This window comes from Sinocyclocheilus anshuiensis, unplaced genomic scaffold (assembly GCF_001515605.1).
Source record: "Sinocyclocheilus anshuiensis isolate Anshui unplaced genomic scaffold, SAMN03320099.WGS_v1.1 scaffold1135, whole genome shotgun sequence".
NCBI lineage: Eukaryota > Metazoa > Chordata > Actinopteri > Cypriniformes > Cyprinidae > Sinocyclocheilus > Sinocyclocheilus anshuiensis.
The window spans coordinates 8,304-22,667 of NW_015546093.1; the positions used below are offsets into that span (position 1 = coordinate 8,304).

Here is a 14,364-nt window from a genome sequence, read left to right on the forward strand (position 1 = left end):
TTTTTTCATAGATCTTCAGGAAATGGGAGGAAGGAAGTCAAGTGATGTCATCAGTGTGATTTTTATTTCAAAATAAATTATTTTTGTTAAACGGTAACACCAGTGACACAACTCCAGGGGTCCACTACTTTCATTATATATTTTATAATATTTATTTGGCATTTTGTTTTTTTTATGTCATTTACATCATATATTTGATAGTTATGAATACATCATTGTATTTTAAATGGTAGAAAAACCTGTTTTTGACCTCAAAATAAAGCACTTTTCCTCTGTACATGGCTGTGGGGACTAGCAGTTTTGTGGTGCTTGGAATTCTTTATAATTCATTAAAAATAAATATTGCCACATTGATGGCTCAAGAAAGTGTAATTGTTCAAATAACACATTGTTTTATTTTTAAATATAAAAAAATTGTAACCCTAAAGTGTTTGTCAAGTGTAATATTTCTGTAAAGGCTAGGGACAGAAAAGTGGACGTTTCCATAGAATGACCCAGCTATTAATAGTCTGACTCCAACGGTCAATTAACTTACTGTCAAGTTGTGTCAACATAATGTTTTAATGACCAAATACACCAGATCAGTGTCAGTCAACAACTTTTCAGTCTTACCTGTGAAAAGTAATTCCCCGAGACCTATTTTCAATTGTGCGGCGGTTTGTACAGCCCCAAGCAGCACACGAATGAGGCATTTTCTCGAGTCCACTTATGAGAATGATGGAAAAGATGCCCGCACCAAGATGGCGGCGACGTTGACGTACGATCCAGCGGCCAATGAGGCGTCTAGGTATTTCAGCCCCAAGCAGCACACGACTGAGGCATTTTCTCGAGTCCACTTATGAGAATGATGGAAAAGATGCCCGCACCAAGATGGCAGCGACGTTGACGTACGATCCAGCGGCCAATGAGGCGTCTAGGTATTTTATATGTCTATGGGTTCAACTGCATAAAGAGATCCGTTTCAAAAGAACGATTCGTTCACGAATCGAGCTTCAATAAATCCAGCCCTCTTGTGGTAAATGTTGGTCCTGTCTCAAATTGCACCCTAAACCCTCGCGGTCTTCAAGAGGTCTTCCTCTGAGTCCACACTTTCTTGATGTAAAGCCGCTTTGACTATCAGGCTCGGCAGAAGTGTGCATCGAGGGCGCATAGCGCCCGCAAAGGGGGCGCTCGCGAGCCCTTCTGAAAGCTAAAATGACGAATGGGACACTCTACGGCAGGGCTATTCAATTAATTTCATTTGAGGGCCGGATTATTGAATTGAAAATTAAAGGGGGCCAAGGGGGTGGGGGCCATCCCAATCTCTTTCTGGGGGCCTATAAAATTAGAAATTAAATTTAAATGCATATTCAGCAGTAAAATCAACTAATTTGACCAACACCAACATCTATAAAAAAACATTAGTGCTGTCTGTCAGTCGATTAAAAAAAATAGCTAATTAATCGCACATTTTTATGTAATTCATCATGATTAATTGCATATTAATATATTGTCATAATTTCACATTGATCCTCTAAATTAATGTAGAAACAACATAAAGGTGGTATATTTTAAATATCCCAGATAGCACACCTATGCAAGATGTCTGTTAAAGATCGCTTCATCTGGAAAGCATCTGCTGTGTACAAACATCTGATAGACGTCTTTTAGATGTCAGTTTTACATACATTCTAAATCATAAACATCTTAAACACATTTTCTAAACGTCTATTTGACATAGAATAGGAAACGTCCTATACATGTATTGCAGATGAGCAAACACTCTAAAAATATGTCTCACAGATGTAAATGCAAATGTTAAATAGACATCCTGATGTACATGTGCTATCATCAGGGATGTGTCTAATGGCATCTCTTTACTAAGTAGCCTATTATTAACAAGGGCCAGTATTTTTGATACCAATACTGCTATTGATGTCTCTATTAAATGCATTTTCACCTCAATGTTAGCCATTAATTATAGCCATTCAACATTACAGTATAACTGAAAGACATTATTTGTAACATTTCTCTGAAAAATATAGGCTCTGAAAAAATATAAATTTTAATTTAAGTGAACGTAAAGCAATCTTCACATAAACTATAAATTGTATTTTTATAGTTTTAGCATAATTGTGTGTGTTTTTGTCTGTTGAAGTGCTACTGCGCTGTCTGAAGTGGCTCAGCGTGTGCGTATAGGCCTACAGCAGAACGCGCAACCTTTTAAACTATACTCCATTTGATAATCATCTTCGTCCAGTGTCTGCGCTATTTCTCGCCAGACGTTATGACCGATAACACTGCCTTTATACTCGTTTAAACTAGAGTTGTGGATATCTCTTAACCCCCTCACACAAGCGCTTGTCAACGCTGTCGTCTATTGATGTTGCGGACTCCGGTAGGTTGCTGTTGTTGCGTCTCTTCCTTTTCTACGGTGACGGAGAAGTGCAAAGCAAATCACAATTCTGAAAACAAAATAACAAATTACAAACGCAAATGCAAGTCTAAAAAACAAAATAACAATTCAGAAAACATTATGACAAGTCAGAAAACAAAGCCAACGACACACACTTATCCATCTGCACCACTGGAGCTGATGTATTACAACCACTTTTAACTAAATGTAAATAGACACCCCGTATTTTTTATTCCATAGTAAGGGCAGTTCATACAATACATTTAAACTGAGCTACTTTAATACCATCTCCGAACTTTCTACCACGACTCTGCTGTTCTTCGGCTGGTTCTTCCCTGTATACGTTGATTGACAGATGTCTCGTCCAGTCAGCGGTGAGTAATCCCAAACCAATGGCGCTGTCTCAAACTATACCTACCTCTTCCGGTTTGTCTGATTTGTCTTTGTGTTTTCTGACTTGTTAATTTGTTTTCGAATTTGTCATTGTGTTTTCTGACTTGTTATAATGTTTTCTGAATTGTTGTTGTGTTTTCTGAATTGTTATTTTGTTTTTTAGACTTGCATTTGCGTTTGTAATTTGTTATTTTGTTTTCAGAATTGTGATTTGTATGCACTTCTCGGCCACCGTACTTTTCTTTTCTGGCTGTGAAACAACAGCCTGGGCCAGTGTTGCCACCTTGTGGACAAACTAATTAGTGCAAAAACAATTCAAGTGTGCGACCTGCGCTTACTCTTCTCTCGGGCCGAATGATGATTGGCGGGCGCCAGTTGAATAGCCCTGCCCTACGGTCTCGTGGACTTAACGGGACTTTATCCCACAGCCCATATTAAATCTTGGACAGGTACCATGAGATAATTGGACTGAACTATTACAACAATTATAAAGAGTTTGCATTGCTTTTTGAAAAATAAAAATAAAACTACTAAAACATAAGAAATCAATAACTTTGTATCAAACGCTTTAGCAGCTCAGTGAACCGGGTAGATCTGTGGACTGTATATCATCCTGTCAAAGAATGACTAGAACCTTGAGCCAATAGCCTTCGATTATGAGATGTGACGGAGCATGTGATTTGTTGAATGTAGTGAACGAACGTATACGCCCTTCACTGACCGAGTTGCTTTTGAGTCTGAACAAGCGAGATCTTCTCGTTCGTGTACGAAATGAACGAACTGGTACATCTCGTTCGTGAATGAAATGAATGAGAGTGTAGCCTACCGGGCAGGTCGGTCATGTAGCATGCGAGTCAATCTCGTTCAGCAAGCAGCAGAAAGCGGATGCAAAGCGCAGTTTTTGGTACTGTGCACACACGCTTGTTTATATATTCATATTTAACATACAGAACATAACTCCACGTTTAAGATTTATGAATGTGTAAATGTATGACCAAACAATTAAAATGATAATTATGCAAGAAGACCTTGTGCTTTGGGCATCTTAAACCACTTATTTAGACTTTTTTTTTTTTTTTTATGTAATTAGTAGATTAGGCACACATTTTAATAAAGCCAAATCAGTTTTTTGTAAAAAAGTAAATAGTTCGTTGACTTGAGACATAAGACACTCTTTTTCGCCACCTGATGGCGTAGGCCTATTTGTGTAATATGAAGAAATGGTCATGGATAGTTATTGGTGATATTAATATTGTTAAAGATAATAGATATATTAGAAATGTGTTAAAGAAGAACTATGTGTCATGTTCAACAGTCTTTTGATCATCTAAATATAAAAACATTGAGTGGAAGAAAGTATGGTCAATAACGTTTTTTATAAGTAATAAAGTTAGAGAGACATCTTTTAAAATATTACACAGAATTTACCCTGTTAAAGAGTTATTTGAACGGTTCGAATTGGAAATGGAAAACTCTTGTGGTTTTTGTGGTGTTAATAAAGAAGTTGTGATTAATCTCTTTTTTCAGTGTGTACACTCGAGATTATTTTGGATAGATGTATCTAACTTAATTTCAAGGATGTTTGGAACATTAATACAAATTGATGTCATATTTATTTTTGTACAAACCATTGATTCTAAAAGTAGCCTACATTTTCTTTTCTTACGCAACTCATTATTTTACTTGGAAAATATCATATTCATGTAAAGAAATGGGCTAAAGCTAAGCCAAATTGTGAACATTTGATAAAAGAAATTAAACAATATGGTACTACTTTGCATATCATTAGAAACAGGAAAGCTAAAAAGACTTATGAAGCTCTGTCACTTTAATTTGGTAAATTAAATGTTTTAAATTTTACCCCTGGCATACATAATTTTTTATTGTCAACGCGAGCAGCCACAGTGACACCATACTGCAATAGCATGGAAGGTGTTGCCGATTAAAAGAAAGAATAATCTGAACAAAACTTAATTTAGCCTAGATCTTGTTATTTTTACTGTAATGTCAAACACTTACGGATTTTGTTCAGTTGTGTTATCTAATGTGGCATAACGGATTTGTGAGTGTAATGAAAAATCATCTTTAAAAAATTATAACAAAAATAGTAAACAAAAAATAGTGGAAAAAACCGTGTCTTCTCTAAATAGTTTCTAAATAGAGAGAAAACGAAATAGTGTTGACTATTATGTGAGCGAGTTTCCCTTTGTCCCCTTCATAGTCATGTGACATGGGTGCATGTTGTGTGACAAAGACAGGCTGTTCTTTATAATCCCCCTAAGCCACAGTGTCAAATACTGACCGTTACAATACAGCGAAGGTCATGTGTGCTTGGTCTCTAACAACATATGCTTTTCATCTTCTTACAGTACTCAGATACTTTGATATTCATATGGCTCTCCGTGGATTACTTAAGCATGCGACTTTAGACAGCGTAAATCAGCAAAATTCACATGAGCAAGATTAGGCCACTTTATTAATTGCAGAAAGGATACTGCAGTGTTCAGTACTAATGTTCGTTTCTTGATATTTGGAAACATTTGGATGGAACTGACAAAATATCCTTTAACATTCACATTATATAGAATCATGTAAATTTCATGAAATAGCTTGCATGCTTTAGGTTTAGCTCATTTACTATGACAACCACCACCACCTCCCATTTCATGAAAAGTTGTTTTAATTTATCTTTATGGAATAATTAAAAGTGATATACTGCTGTCTACTGATTTAATCTGCTTTAAACATAAAAAGGCCATTTTCAACCACAACACAAATTTGATTTATGTATTTGTAAACTGCATTTGTTAAATTGGCACTTTTTCAGTGTGAGATTAATGATTGGCATTCTTTTAATTCAGTTTAATCTGATTAGTTTCACTGTAAACTGTTGCTATACCTGCTGTTTTTTGCTATCTACTAATTCATTTTTAGTGATTACACTAGTCTTTCAAAGGTAAGACTTTTAACACTTATAGAAAGTGAGTTGTTTTAAATGGATTTTGCAAGGATATTCAGATCAATGATTGGTCTATTTGGTATGCTTTGAGAATTCATGTGAATGAAATGAGAAATCACAAGATCTTTGGCTAAAATACAATTTCCACGGAATTAAGGCGTGATACTAGAATGGAAGGCAGCATTAAAATACATACAGTTATAGTATTTCATAATATTTTCAATAGTAATAACATGCCAAAAAGGAACAGAGTTTGTATTTTACAAATGTGTTGCCATGAAGAAAGATTTACCAGATTTACCGTTGTGTCATTCTAAACCCATATTTCATTAAAAGTTTGAATATGCATCTGTTGTTCTTTTATGTATAGTTACAGTCAATGAGATATGGAGCTTATAAGCTAAAGAACATCCAAAGTAGTCCATACAACTTGTGTGCACTATACTCGCAGTTCTCAAACCATATAAAAGCTTTAGAGGTGAAAATTAATTTCAGTAATTAAAATTCAGTAATCTTAAATCACTTTGGATAAAAGTGTCTGCTAAATGAATAAGTGTGAAATCATTGAGTCTTTGTCAATGGTTTGTGAACTTGATCTACCAATTCAAAAAACTAAAAAGAATCAATATAATACTCATACACCTCTATCATATGCCTCAAAATTTTAAATATAGTGGATGAGTCATGTGTGTGTCAGTCATAATCTGCACGGGGACACAAAGGTAGAATATCCCAATGCAGTAGTTTATTGAAGGGGTCCACAAACGTAAACCAAAGGCAGGCAAAGGTCATACACAAACAGGCAATCCAAAACAATGACAGAGTAAGGGGCTGAGGCAGAGTAATCCAGAAAACAGGCAGAATAACAAGGCCAGGAACCAAGACTAGTGATGTTAGGTTCTTGAACAAATCGTTCTTTTGAGCTGGTTCTCAGGAAGTAACCGGTTGAGCCAGTTCACAAATCGAACTGAATCAAACTTTAGTTCCGGGTTGATGACGCAGGACGCACAGCCGAAGTAGCACGTCCAACTCAAAAAGAACCAAATGAGCCGGTTCAACCAACTGGCGAAGTTTGCCCAAAAGGGTCTGGCTGCAGCTGGCGCTTGCACTCTCAGACGTGTATTCTCAGGCTTGCACTCTCAGACACTTGCACTTCCGCTAGCGACGTCACTTGCAGTCTTTTTTATTTTTTATTTTGTTCTATTTATTGATTACTTTTTGTTTGAATCTCTCAACATTTTACAAAAGTATAGCCAGGTGGTGAAGACAAGAAAAAAGAAGCAAGTGTCTGAGAGTGCAAGCCTGAGAATACACGTCTGAGAGCGCAAGCGCCAGCTGCAGCCAGACCCTTCTCAGTTTGCCGAGGATTACCGAGGACTCAACAAGAACCGAATGAGCCGTGGCGAAGTTTGCCGAGGATTACCGAAGATTCTGATGAGTGAGTTGACGATACTGTGCAAGCCTGAGGCGCGTACTGGAAATATGCTTGTTTATTATGACTGTTATTAATTTACATTTTATTAAAACCTGCAAAAACCTTTCTGTCGAGTGATGTAAATAAATTTTACAATAGTTTATTGTGCATGCATATTATATTTAAAGTTGCTTAAGCGAAATCAAGGAGTTTATAAGTTTATTCATTCTTTATAGTGTAGACATGTAGAACATATCCACGTTTGTGCATCAATGTCTGTAATGTGTGCTGTAGGTGCGAAACTTTTAGGAATCTTATCCAAGTTGTAGGCTAGTCAATATTGCTCAGTCAGTCGTAGCTGAGGATCCGCGAACGAAACTGTGACCACAAATGGTTCAATGAGCCGATCTGTCCAAAAAAAACCAGTTCGCGGAAATGAATCGGACTTCGCATCACTAACCAAGACACAGGAGACCAGGATACAAGGCATAGAATGCAGTAATGACACATACAAAACTTAGCAAAGAATGACAGATAACTGGGCTTTTGTAGGGTGAGCTAACAAGGCTAATGAAACACAGGTGCAAACAATGAGTGCTGATTAGACCAGGCAGAGGATTATGGGGAATGAAGTCCTTGGATTGATGGCAGTAGACTGGGATAGAACAGCTGGTGATCGTGATAGTGTACTGTGATATGATGCTGTTTTGTCATTTTTGAAATTTTTTGTTATTTTGGAAGGTCTCTTGTGCTCACCAAGGCTGCATTTATTTGATGAAAAATAGCAATTTTCTGAAATATTATTACAATTTAAAATATCTGTTTTTTATTTTACTATATTTTGAAATGTAATTTATTCCTGTGATTGCAAAACTGAATATTCAGCATCATTACTCCAATCTTCAGTGTCACATGATCCTTCAGAAATCATTCTAATATGCTGATTTGGTGCTCAAGTGACATTTGTTATTATCAATGTTGAAAATGTTGAAAAAAGCTGTGCTGCTTAATATTTTTTGTGGAAACAGTGATACATTTTTTAGGATTCTTTGATGGATAGAAACGTTAAAGGAACGGCATTTATTTGAAATACATATTTTTGTAACAATGTAAAAGTACTGTCACTTTTGATCAAACGAATGCATACTTTCTGAATAAAAGTAAACAATTTCTTTCTGACTTCAAACTGACTTCAAACTTTAGAAAAGTAGTGCACATTCACTCTGGCCATGATATGCTTTAAAAAAAATGCCCTTTAATTTCAATAGAAGAAGTAGTCATACAGGTTTGGACTTGAATAAATGTAATTTTTTGATAAAAACTTTAATGTCACTATCTGATAAAATCTCCTCAGTTTAATTCTTGACTTGTATCGCCATGTGCTGAATGTAGCTGTCGCTGAATAAAACACACATTCTTGTGAAGGGAAGCTTCTGTTTAAGGACATGTGGTTTCTCATATGGCCTGTATCTCAAGCGTGATCAACACAGCTTTCGTTCCTCACGTCATCATCAAATATAAAGGTCCTGTGCGTGAAGAACCTCTCCACACTGATTTGCACAGATATCTTTTCCTGTTTTAACATCTCTTGTGTGGCCTCACATGTGTCTGTAAATTCAAATTAATTTGTACACCCATTTTTCTCAATAAAAATTAAATATATGGCCATCCATCATCCAGGGTGTTTCCCTGCTTACGGTCCGCAATGCTGGGATAGGCTTCAGTAACCTCTGACCCACATAGGGCAAGAGTTTGGAAAATGGATGGATGGTTGGAGACCTATAATTGTACTACAGAAAAAGTTGTCATGGTAGACCTTGGTACCATATATCCTTTTCCTGAGAAGACATTTCAACCTTTAAGTTTAAAATCTTTATTATAGTTGACCCTTGCCTTAATGTATCTTAGTCAGTTTTGTTTTTGTTAACTAAAACTAAATTGTTAAATTTTTTTTGTAAACTTAAATACAGCTGAAATAAAATATAAATATTAGATTAAAAAAATAAAAAATCAATAGGCTAAATAAGTACAAGTTGCACTAAATTACAAAAACTAAAGCTGAAAAATAAACTAAAAGCTAAAAAACTAATAAAAATTACAAAGGACCTAATAAATTACAAAAACTTAACCTAAAAGTAAAATTAAAATGTAAAATATAAAAATACAAGCTAATTTTAAAATATTCATAAATATCATAACAGCATATAAATCATACTAAAATAACACTGGTTTCATTGTGTCCACTCAAGAGCTAAAATATGATGATCAGAATTTTAGTTCAGACAATTATCTTTTGCTAAATGTTTAAAAAAGAGTTTATGTAGCTGTTAAATAATTAATTGGACAAAATCTTGCAATATGGAGAGGAACAGCTTTTCTACATCACATAGTATATATCAACCCAACAAATACATGCTTGTTCCTTAGGTTTTTTCAATAATTAGTTAGAATCTCTTCCTCTGTTCATGCACATGGTTCATGAACAGTCCACAAAGCCTGAGGGGCAAGCATCTTGTTTGCCTGGTCTCTACGGTAACATGGCTTATTTGATCTACTTGCATGGATGCTGTGAATCATGCCATGCTCAGATATCCTGATCTTGTCATACACTAGTGACGTCAGGCCTGTTAACAGCAGAACAGCATAACCCCTGTACAATGTCCAAGCAGGTTAAGCAGAGCACGCAGAAGGTGATGGGAACTCTGGCTTTTTTAGTGAGCCAGGTCCTTCGGTTTAGCTCAGCTATATATTTTGGCTCCCAAATGGTGCTTCACGTCTAATTCAAAAAATGTAGAAATGGTCTGACCTATGACGTATGTGTTACACATATCACTTAAACTGTAACATTTCCTGAATGTTTGGTGTAAAAACCTTAAATAATGTAAAAACATCAAACATTACTACACATTATCATTGAATATTTTATTTATATTGAACTATCCAAAACACACCCCAATGCAAACACTCAAAGCAACATCCAAAAGTCCTGAAACTGATAGCTCATGTCTTGAATTCCATTGTGATGTTTTTCCAAGGAACAAATTATAATTTAGGTCAGCCAGCCAGCTTTCCATTTCACCTCTCAAAGGCCAGCTGCACCAGAACCTTCACCATCGTCACAAGAAAAGAAAAAAAGGTGACGCAATATAGTGGTACAATGGAGCTGCTGAGTTATTTTTGTACATTGCATAAAGTAGTAATCTCCTTTTGGTTATGATCTTGGATTCTGTGTTCTTTTGTACTTTCTGAGCAAATGCATTTGAGTATACTGGAACATTGTAACCAACAATTGCATAATTCCAAACATGTTAATCATTCATTGTTCATACATTCAATAACTCATTCATTACTTTTTTTCATTTTGTATGAAATAAAGTCTAGCTGCATACATTCATAACATAACCCACTGTAAACTATCCCAACATCAACTTATCAGTCCACGCCTGACTTTCACATGATTGAATTTCAAGCAAAAATCCCAAGAAAACTGACCTTTTTGGGAAAATGAGCTTTGTCACAGGAATCAGTCTTGGATATGCTGCTATGAGGAATGACCCTAATGTTAACATTTTCAGTCATATGATTTCAATTAATAAGAAAAAAAAATACAGCTTTAAAAACTTTCCTCAATAAATTATCTTATGACTTTGATCAGGGTTTGCCAACATCATGGGAAGTAAATGTGCCCACAAGGCAATATGAGGAAAATATGACTTAATAAACATTCAAAATAATGATTTAATGTAATATTAACATGCAAAAAAGTTTTGTGTGATGGTTAGATTTTGAATATAAAATGTCCTAAAAACAGTACACACAGTATCAATGGGAAGTCACATACAATGTATGTGTAATTGTGTACACTACACCTTTCAAATGAGTAGAATTCTTTGCCATTAACATTTATATTTCACAACAACAAAAACAGCACTAACAACAACAATAATAAATCCAATTATTATTTTCATTATTATTAGGCTATTATTTAAAAGTTTCAAGGAATTTGACGTGTCTAATACAGTTTATGGGGGTCTAGCTTATGTGTGAGCACGTGAGGTCATATGCTCATAATTCTGACGCTCAAATATGTCTTTACATTCAGAATAGCAAATCACGAATCAGTTTACGCCGTTTGCATGACTGTAACGCATTATCCAACTACACCCCATAAAAAGGGTGTGACGTGTAAAACACAATAGAGCGCGTGCTCACACTAAAAGCCGACGTGTTCAATTGGACAGTGATAGTGGAGGACACCTATAAATGCCACGCTGAGTGGGCGAGATTTACACTGCAACTGAATCTCAACTCAGAAGCACTACGACAATCTACCTGGGAACCGGTTGCAGTTCTGAAAGAATAGACATCTGATTGCATTTACGACTTTGCTTTTTAAATATATAACTATATTTATAATTTATTCTCTCTTAAATAGTAATTATAAGTGCATTCAATGGAATACCAAAAGGCGGCAGAATTGAACGGTTTGTGCAATGGCAAAATTGTCACAGAGTATCTCTGCCGTAACGGCTTTAGCGAGCTGACAGTCGATACGAAGAAAGTCGCTGTGCAGCACAAAAAACGAGACATCCCGGAAAGAGGCGGAGGATGGGAGCATGGAAACAAAAATATTAAAAGCTTTGGATGGATTGCTAAAAGGGAAGCACAAGTTGTTGGTATTGCAGACTGTGATGTTAGCCCTACTGTGATATTGTCCAGTATACCACCGTGGATGTTTCCTATGCCAATAGTCGATTTTCAAATACAAATAAAAATTAAGAATGAGAAAGAAACCCCTAAGAACATTATTGCACAGCAGTATTTAGATCAGACTTATCCATCGTGGTTACATATATATACTGATGGATCTAAAGACCCTATCTCTGGCAGAACAGCTGCTGCAGTATTTATTCCACAGTTTCAAACTAGTATTAAGAAAAGAATAACTGATCATGTATCCGTGTATACAGCAGAATTAATTGCCATGGTGGTAGCACTCCAGTGGGTAGAGGATGTAAAACCAAGGTTAGTAGTAATATGTTCTGACTCTTATGCAGCAATATTGAGCCTTGCAAGTGGAGTAAAAACATCACGGCAAGACATTATTTATGAGATTCTTGCAAGTTTATTACGAATAATTAATATAAGCTTAATAACATTTTTGTGGGTTCCCGCTCCGCTGTTACAAAAGCATAGGGTCCTGAAACTGCAGCCTCCGGTTGTGCAGGAACACCCTTCTCGCGAGGTCTGGGAGAGAACACGGACCGACGGGCTGCTCAAAACCCCGCTCCGTGCAGCAAAGGCCATGCAGTTCCTGACCAAAGGCTACCACGAGACCATCTACGGTAAGTATTATTATGCAGAAAATAATTACATTATCCAATTTCATCTGATTTCTGATATTTCCTTTCAAATATAGGGTTTCCAAACAACGTTTTAGTAAGCAAGTTACAAGTTAGTCAACAGAAATCACTTTCACGGAGGAGGTTACTATAGCAACAGTAGCCACTCTGCTTTGACACATCCAGCTAGGATAGGCTACTCTTCATTTCTCTTATATTACTCTTTTTATACTCTGCTGTTTATTTCTTTATTATGACTTTACACAACACAAATATACCACAGAAATTGAAATATACTACTTCTGTGCTCTGTTTAAAAAGTCTTTAAGATAGCTGGCTGTGTCACCAAAAACTAGTCACATAACAATTGTGTGGAGAGTAACTAGTTGACTGTGCGCCCAAAATTACTGACAGATAAAGTAGACCCTCTGAAAGTCATTGGATTATTAGCACATTGGGTATATAAAAAACTTTAACGTAAATATGTTATAAATATGCTAATACTGAAAGTTTGAGTTATTTTCTAGCTTTTAATATATAGTTCCATTGTTTATTTTATTTAGACCTGATTTTTTTAGACCTGATGTTTAGTTTCCACTGAGCATTTTTCGACTTAAGTCTAAGTCTAGTTCGTAGCTCATCACCAAACTCGGGTTTTATAAGTTACATTTATGGGTATGAATGTAGCCAAAATTATGATCACATCATAGTGCTTATCAGTGGGTTATGTTTGGGCAGTCACATAATACCAAAATTGTTTATTTTATGAAAAAATTTAACAAAAGGGACTATGGATGAAAATTAGCCAGTGTTGGCTAAATCTGGCGCATTTTACATACAGTGGTGTGAAAAAGTGTTGGCCCCCTTCCTGATTTCTTATTTTTTTGCATGTTTGTCACACTTTAATGTTTCAGATCATCAAACAAATTTAAATATTAGTCAAAGATAGCCAACACTTTTTCACACCACTGTATTTATGTACTATTAATGTGCATTGTCCCTGATTAAATAAATAAATTAAAAATAAATAAATATATAAAATAGTTTTACCCAGTGGTTTGTCTGACAATTCCACTACATTGGTGAGGTGTTGTATAAAATACTTATACGTCATTCTGGAATTGCTCAATTAGTCTGCAACAGATGCTGAAAGCACCAGCTTCAATAGCCTGATTGGTGTAAAGGACTACTTAAACTAATCACATTTAAGTTGCTATGTATTTGTCTCTCTCCTGAACTGACCTGATTTATGAGAGGGTTTTTGACGCATATTGTTTTTAAAGTTCTTTCATAAACCCTTCCATATTGAAATGTCGTGTGTCCAGTAGCAAAAACACCATCAAAGTTATGTTACATATTAACATATGTGTATCATGTTCCACAGATGTCCTTAATGATGCCATCTTTGATGAAGACCACGAGGAGCTAGTTATTGTGAAAGATATTGACATGTTTTCACTTTGTGAACATCATCTAGTACCATTTTTTGGCAAGGTATGTCTTAGTATCTGCTGATAATTTCAATGAAAGATGCTTTTAGTCACTCATACTTCTTATGTTATGCTTTTTATGTTATGCTTGATGTTGCACCATTAGGCAAGGCTGTTTCATGGGTTGTAAAGGGATTATTGATGCATGCATTTGTCTGGGCCTGGGAGAGTGTTGAGTGCTGGGAGGTCAATAGGTTCTTTTCAATGAGCTGAAGTACATAAGAAATAAATGAACTTATATTAATTAATCTGTAGGTTCACATAGGATATCTGCCAAGTAAAAAGGTTGTTGGCCTCAGTAAGCTTGCAAGGTGAGTATACAACTTGCAAATACACATACACACACACACACACACACACACACACACACA

The 14,364-nt window shown here is 35.7% G+C and overlaps 1 pseudogene; it reads left to right on the forward strand.

The window, feature by feature from the left end:
- The first annotated feature begins 11,464 nt into the window (after positions 1-11,464).
- Positions 11,465-14,364, forward strand: part of LOC107700116 (GTP cyclohydrolase 1-like) — a 7,447-nt pseudogene continuing 4,547 nt past the window's right edge.